Source organism: Vulpes lagopus, chromosome 2 (assembly GCF_018345385.1).
Source record: "Vulpes lagopus strain Blue_001 chromosome 2, ASM1834538v1, whole genome shotgun sequence".
In the NCBI taxonomy this organism is placed as follows: Eukaryota; Metazoa; Chordata; class Mammalia; order Carnivora; family Canidae; genus Vulpes; species Vulpes lagopus.
Window position 1 is genome coordinate 70,256,222 of NC_054825.1, and position 6,341 is coordinate 70,262,562.

At 44.4% G+C, this 6,341-nt stretch overlaps 2 non-coding genes across 2 annotated transcripts; both read left to right on the top strand.

Moving 5' to 3' along the window:
* The first annotated feature begins 1 nt into the window (after position 1).
* Positions 2 to 73, top strand: TRNAH-GUG. Its single transcript has one exon. It is a non-coding gene; the product is annotated as a tRNA-His (tRNA).
* A 1,488-nt stretch (positions 74 to 1,561) lies between these two features.
* TRNAH-GUG lies at positions 1,562 to 1,633 on the top strand. The gene has a single exon. It is a non-coding gene; the product is annotated as a tRNA-His (tRNA).
* Positions 1,634 to 6,341: the final 4,708 nt, after the last annotated feature.

The following is a 6,341-nucleotide window of genomic DNA, read 5'->3' on the forward strand; positions in this document are numbered from 1 at the left end:
CGCCGTGATCGTATAGTGGTTAGTACTCTGCGTTGTGGCCGCAGCAACCTCGGTTCGAATCCGAGTCACGGCATTGCGAAAGGCAATGACACGGCTAGGGGTCTGGCTTTTTATCGCCGTCCTCCATTTTTATTTCGAGTTTGTAACATTCTCGAAAATGGATCCCAATCCCTTTGTGACAGTTGAAAACGACATTTACGTCACGCCGGCTCTGGCTACTTTGGACTCCCGAAGGATACAGGCTTCCCCTTACTCGGGCCACCCGCCATAGCGTTCACTGGGGACAAAGCACGGAGGCGCTCGCAAGGCTGATCATTGTCATAGGCATATGTACGAATTTTCACGGCTTCGCTGGAAAAGGACTCCCAATAAGAATAGGAAGAGAAGCCTTTGCAAAGGAGGTGACTTTCGAAGTAGCTCATAAAGGCAGAAAAAGGAATTTGCCGAGCAGCCAGGATAATCTTGTGTGCAAAAGGTATGAAGGAGGTCTCAAAAAGGAACTACCGGCAATTCCTCTTTAAAAATCCGCCCCCCTTCCCCACCTCGAAAGGACCTGTTGAGTGAGTGAGTGAGGGAATGGATGAATGCATGCAAGTAATTCAGGAATGAGAAACAAGGCCGAGGGAGGAGCTGGAAAAATGTGGACGAATTTCCTGCATCTGTGGGCGGAGGTGAGGGGTGGAGGAGTGAAAGGATACGACTAGTGTTTAGAAACCTCCCTCCGGTGACTGCAGGGGACGGGGGTGATGATTAGAGCAGACAGGTGGTCGCGGTGGATTCTCTTGTTAGAACCAGTGGCACGTTCTCAGTTGAGCAAAAAGCCTCCGCCTGCTGGGGACTCGGCCTGGTTCTAGGCGCCGTGGGGCGGGAGCCCTGGCGGACAAGGAGAAAAACCGACTGGTGGTGCCCGCTGCCGCCCGGGGCACAGCGGAGGTGGGCACCGGGTCCGGCGGGAGTACCGTGAGGGAGCACTCAGGGCTGTCAGGGCCGTCCGGGCCCGGAGAGAAGCTGCAGGGAGGTTGATGGGGAGCGGACGAGCAGGGGGAGATGCGTTCATTGAGCCCTTCGTGCGTGGCTCACTAGTGCTGGGGAGGGGGGCTGGGCGTCCACAACCACCGCGGAGGAGATGCTGGGCCACTCCTCGGGGAATCAGCAGGGACGGGAACCCCTTAGGAGCGCCGCCGTCACACCCCGGGTCGCTCGCTGCAAAGACCTCCCAGGCGGAGGAGATGGGCATCTTCCTAGGAATGCGAGTTACACAACCTGCGAACAGAGATCCGGCCAGTCCCGTCCCTGCATGCCCAAGTGGTCCCCCCTAAACTCCCACCTCATTCACAAGGAGCCCACCCTTCCTCAGCGGGTTTGATCCGGTGGCTAAGGGGCCAAAGCCTGAGAACCCGAGCGACGCGCTGGAGCGCAACGCGCCTGCGCACTCTCGGACTTAGCGTTAGGCTGCAGCTCCGCCCCGTGGGTGGGTCTCTCGGTGACGTGCAGCCTGCGAACGCCTATGACTACTGAAGAGGACAATCGGAAGGCCACCCCTGCAGGTCCCCGGTAGCTCGCCGTGATCGTATAGTGGTTAGTACTCTGCGTTGTGGCCGCAGCAACCTCGGTTCGAATCCGAGTCACGGCATTGTGGGAACAATGGCACGGCAAGGGGCCCGCCTTTTTCTTAACCTTTCGTCTTGCCACGGATAATATTTTGCAGAGATCACAATTCATTTTCTCGAAATGAACCGCCGCGTCTTTCTACCTTGAAGAGTGAGCCGCCCCTCAGATCGCCACCTCCAGTAATTCGCACTTAAGGCTCCGAATTCAGTTTCACAGCAGTTCTAATCCTTTCTCGAAGGAATTGGAAATCAGTGTCTCAATCATTCTACAGCAGCAAAACAGCGCCCCCGTGACCTTGCGATTTTTTTCCCCTTTTATGAATTTTTAAAAATTGAGTTGTTTATGTTTAAATAGAGAATACATGTGCACAAGCCCAATGAAAAGTAAGTGTCCCTCTCGGTTCTTCACATCATCCACCAATTATTGCAGTTTCCCTCATATCTTTCCATGAGACCCTTGTATAAACAAACATTTATATAGCACGTATGTAAAAAAAATATATCCTCTCCCCTTCTTGCATAATACAAACGACCTTATCCCTTCCTTGCCCTCACACCCAGAGGTCAGACACAATTTGCTATGATATATGTGCACAAATAGGCAATCTCCCTTTACAATGAAGAGTACACATACTGGGGGGTAATATTCACCCACCGACCCTGTCCTTTTTCTCCCCAGACCCTGGATCCTGGTGAGGACAGGTGAGGGATGGCTGACTTGGTGAGATAGGGAAAAGGGATTCCTTATTGTGCTTAAAAAAACCTTTGGATGGGAGCCCGGGCTCTGTTGAGAAGAGCCCTATTTTGATTTCATGTTGGAAGGGCAGGGTAGCATCCTAAATTTTGGGTTGTGAAGAGGGACTTGACTTGGCAGTCCATTTGAAGACCTTTCACTTCCATCTATTATCTTATTATCAGGATCAAACTTAAATTACAGGCCACTAATGTTAGAAAATTCAAGTTAATCAAAGGCAGAATTGAATCTTACAATGTATATGTTCCAAGCATACAGCCACTCCATAAATATTTGAATAGAAGTTTCTTATGGAGCCCATAAATGAGTGAAGTGGGCCAGTTTACTTCATGATTGTACCTTAGGCTGTATACTTTCAAAACAGAACCATGTTATTTTTATATCAGACAACTAGAAAACTAGGCCCAAATGAAACTCCACCTATATCTAGAATCTCAAAGAACAGAGTGCATATGTGAGTGTACTAAGATATGTTTGTCCTCTCAAGTTTGTGAACAGAGATAGGCCTGAAGCAAGCCTGGTGACAAGAGGCAAGGACCAGTCTTAGAAGAAAGCAAAACCCAGAAGAGATCAGAGCTCAGGAGAGGACTGGACATCCAAAATCAGACAAACAAAAGTGAGGGAACCCCACTGAGAACCCCCTAAGAAAAGTAAAGGCTAAGGACTAAGCGTTGGGACATGCACAAATTTAGGAGGTTAAAGGAGGGAGAGGGCGTGGCCTGAAAGAAAGGAAAACCATAACAGTGTCATTTAGAGAAAGTTTGGAAGAAGAAGGGTTCAGGGATAGAGGTCAGTAGATTCAGGTGCTGCAAAGGAGAAAGAGGAATAAGATTAAATTACTGGGTTTGACACTTAGAAGTCATTGTTGACTTTAAAAACCTTCCACGAGGGCAGCCCAGGTGGCGCAGCTGTTTGGCGCCGCCTGCAGCCTGGGGTGTGATCCTGGAGACCCGGGATTAAGTCCCACATCGGGCTCCCTGCATGGAGCCTGCTTCTCCCTCTCCCTCTGCCTGTGTCTCTGCCTCTCTCTCTGTGTCAATAAATAAAATCTTTAAAAAACAAATAAAATAAAAACCTTCCACGAGAGCAACTAGGCACTGTATATCAAAGATTCAGGAAAAAAGAAATGTACACCCTTTACCCCAATAATTCCATTTCTGGGAATCTTGCTAAAGAAAATAATCCTAAACTTGGAAGAGTTATCTGTGTAAAGATGTTTATTAAGGTTATTTAGAAGGGAAGAGAGTGCAAATGTCCCAAATGCTCAATAAATAAGGTAATATTGAACTAAACTAAAATATGCTCATTTGATGATATATTGAATAGTTTAGTTTTGTTTTTTTAAGTATCAAAAGTACATAAATGAAGTATTAGGTCATCTTTTAAATACCATTTCCAACTAAAAGGAGTAAAGTTCCCTTAAAAAATGACTGATTATGAGTCTGCAGCAGGGGAAATACAAATCTGAAATATCTTCTGTAACAAAACAAGTTAACTGCTTAAAGATTGATGGGACCAAGTCAAAAGGACACAGAAGCTTCTTTAAAGAGCTCCTCTTGGCCAAATTTGGGACAATCTGAGCATCAAAAAGGAATAACAGTAATAATGGTAACAAATTATATCACACTGAATAGATAGATAAGTACATAATTTTTGAGACCATGGGGATGAAAGAGAAACAAAGAGACAGAGAGAGAAGCAGCAGAGCAGCAGCTTTTTTTTTTTTTTACAAGAGAATACTAGATAATAAATGAAAGAAATGACAAAATTAGAGTCACCATTTTGCAATCCCCAGCATCATAACAAATATAAGCAGAGATCATCAATGGAAGCTAAAAACCACTGGGCAAATAATTTTATTTGTTGGGAACAAATAATCAAAGGTCTTCGGATATCCGAAGACAGCTTACCCTTAAACTGTAAAGGAAAGATCTGATGAACTCCAAATTATCCAAGTGATCGAGCCCAGCATCACGAATAAAAGGACAAATGTGCACTACGGGCCTACCAGTGTGACATAGTGGGAAGTCCACAACATCCCCTATGTAGTGGTCTTTTCCAAAATGTCTAACCTATACTGAATCATGAGGAAACTGGAAAAACCCAGAATATGGGACATTCTGCATGACAGCTGCCCTGGACGCTTCATAATGATCAATGTCTGAAAAACAAATTAACAATAATAAAATGGGGAACTGTTCAAGATTTAAAAAGACTAAAGAAACTTAACAAATGCCATAGGGGGGAGCCCTGGTTAAATCCTGAATCTGGTATATATATATATGACATTTTAAGGGGAAAAATGGAAATAATTTAATATGGACTGCATAATAGACAACACTATTGTGGATGTGTTCATATGGCCCTGTAGGAGAATTCTTTATTTTTAGGAAATGGCTGCTGAATTATTTAGAGTGAAAGTGTCATATTTGCAACTTGCATCAAACATTTAAAGAGAGAAAGGGATAAAGTAAATATGGCAAAATGTTAAAAAAAAAAAAAGTGAATTTAGGTGAAGGATATACAGATTTTCACTGTACTTGTTTCTGTGAACTTGTCTGTAGGTTTGACTTTTTTTAAAAAAATGGAAGAAAATAAAGCTCACAATAAAAATGGGGAACTATGCAATGTTAAGTGAAAAAAATAAGGACATAAAATTGTATATGCCACAATTATAGCTATATAAAAATAAGAACAAGAGAAATGATCTTTATTCATTTCAACATTTGTTAAGCTCCTGCCACATGACAGGCTCTGCAATAAGACATGGGAGCACCCTGCTCCCCTACAGAATCCTGATTTTATGGTATAATGCTTGAAATGCAAGACTTTGGATCTGGTGAAACTCACCCAAGTCTCAGAGAGCCTTGCTGTGATCACCTCACCTCTATATCCTGGGTTCCTAGCAAGCTGCTTGGTCCCCATGAGGGGCTCAACAGCCTGCTTCCATGAGTCCATACGCTGGAAAGGGAAGAAAGTGCACTAATAGATAATTTAAAATAACAGGAAGTGCAAGGTGCACATAGGGTATTAGTTTTAAAATTATCATTTAAAAAATAAATAAAAATATCATTTATATTCTACTTTTATGATATCCACCCTCCTCCTCATCTAACATTTTTTCCTATTATTCTCCACCAGGAATCCTCCCCTTCTTTATGCTGCTTCCTACCATTGCTTTGGCCCAGCTCATGTTAACCCCATAACTTGGAGTGACCTTTTGCTTTTTTTTGCTTCATCTGGTCAAATCCTACCATTTCCCTCATGAAGCTCGGGTCTATTTCCCTCATGAAGCCTGCCATCTTTTGTGTAGACTCAATTGATTTGGTTCCTCTGAGCTGTCAGCAGCTTAACTCCATACATTCTAAACAAACATGGCTTCATTTGACACATACCATTGTAAGCATTTCACAGGTTTCAAAACCGGTTCATTGTCCATTGTCTAATCCTCACACAACAATTATTATGTCCTTTGCAGATATAAGGAAAGTGAGGATCAGTTGCATTGAGTACCTTGTCCACAGATCTGGCTATTGGACTCCTGAATCAGTGTCTCCTACAGCCCTACCACTCTAAGTGTGTGTATGTTTTGGGGGTGAGGGTGGGGACCAGCAGCATCTGATAACTAGTGAGCCTGTTAGAACTACAGTCAGGGATGCTACCTCAGCTAGACCTACAGAATCAGAAACTGCAATTTAACAAGTTCCCTAGGTAAGATTTGTGTTCACATTAAGGTCTGAGAAGCACTGTCCTATAATGCCAACTAGAATATGCACAAAGCAGAAACCCAACAAATATTTGGAGACCTCGGCCCTGGAATTCCTAAGGGATTCCAAGTTTTGCCTTCAACATCTTCCTCTACTCCTCTTCCTCTAAGCCGCCTTCCCCTTTGGAGCCTAATGTGGCTCTTTGCTCCCTCAGATGGCAGATGTGAGCCCAAGGATGAGAGAGACTCTGAGGCAGTGCCCAGGGGGGAT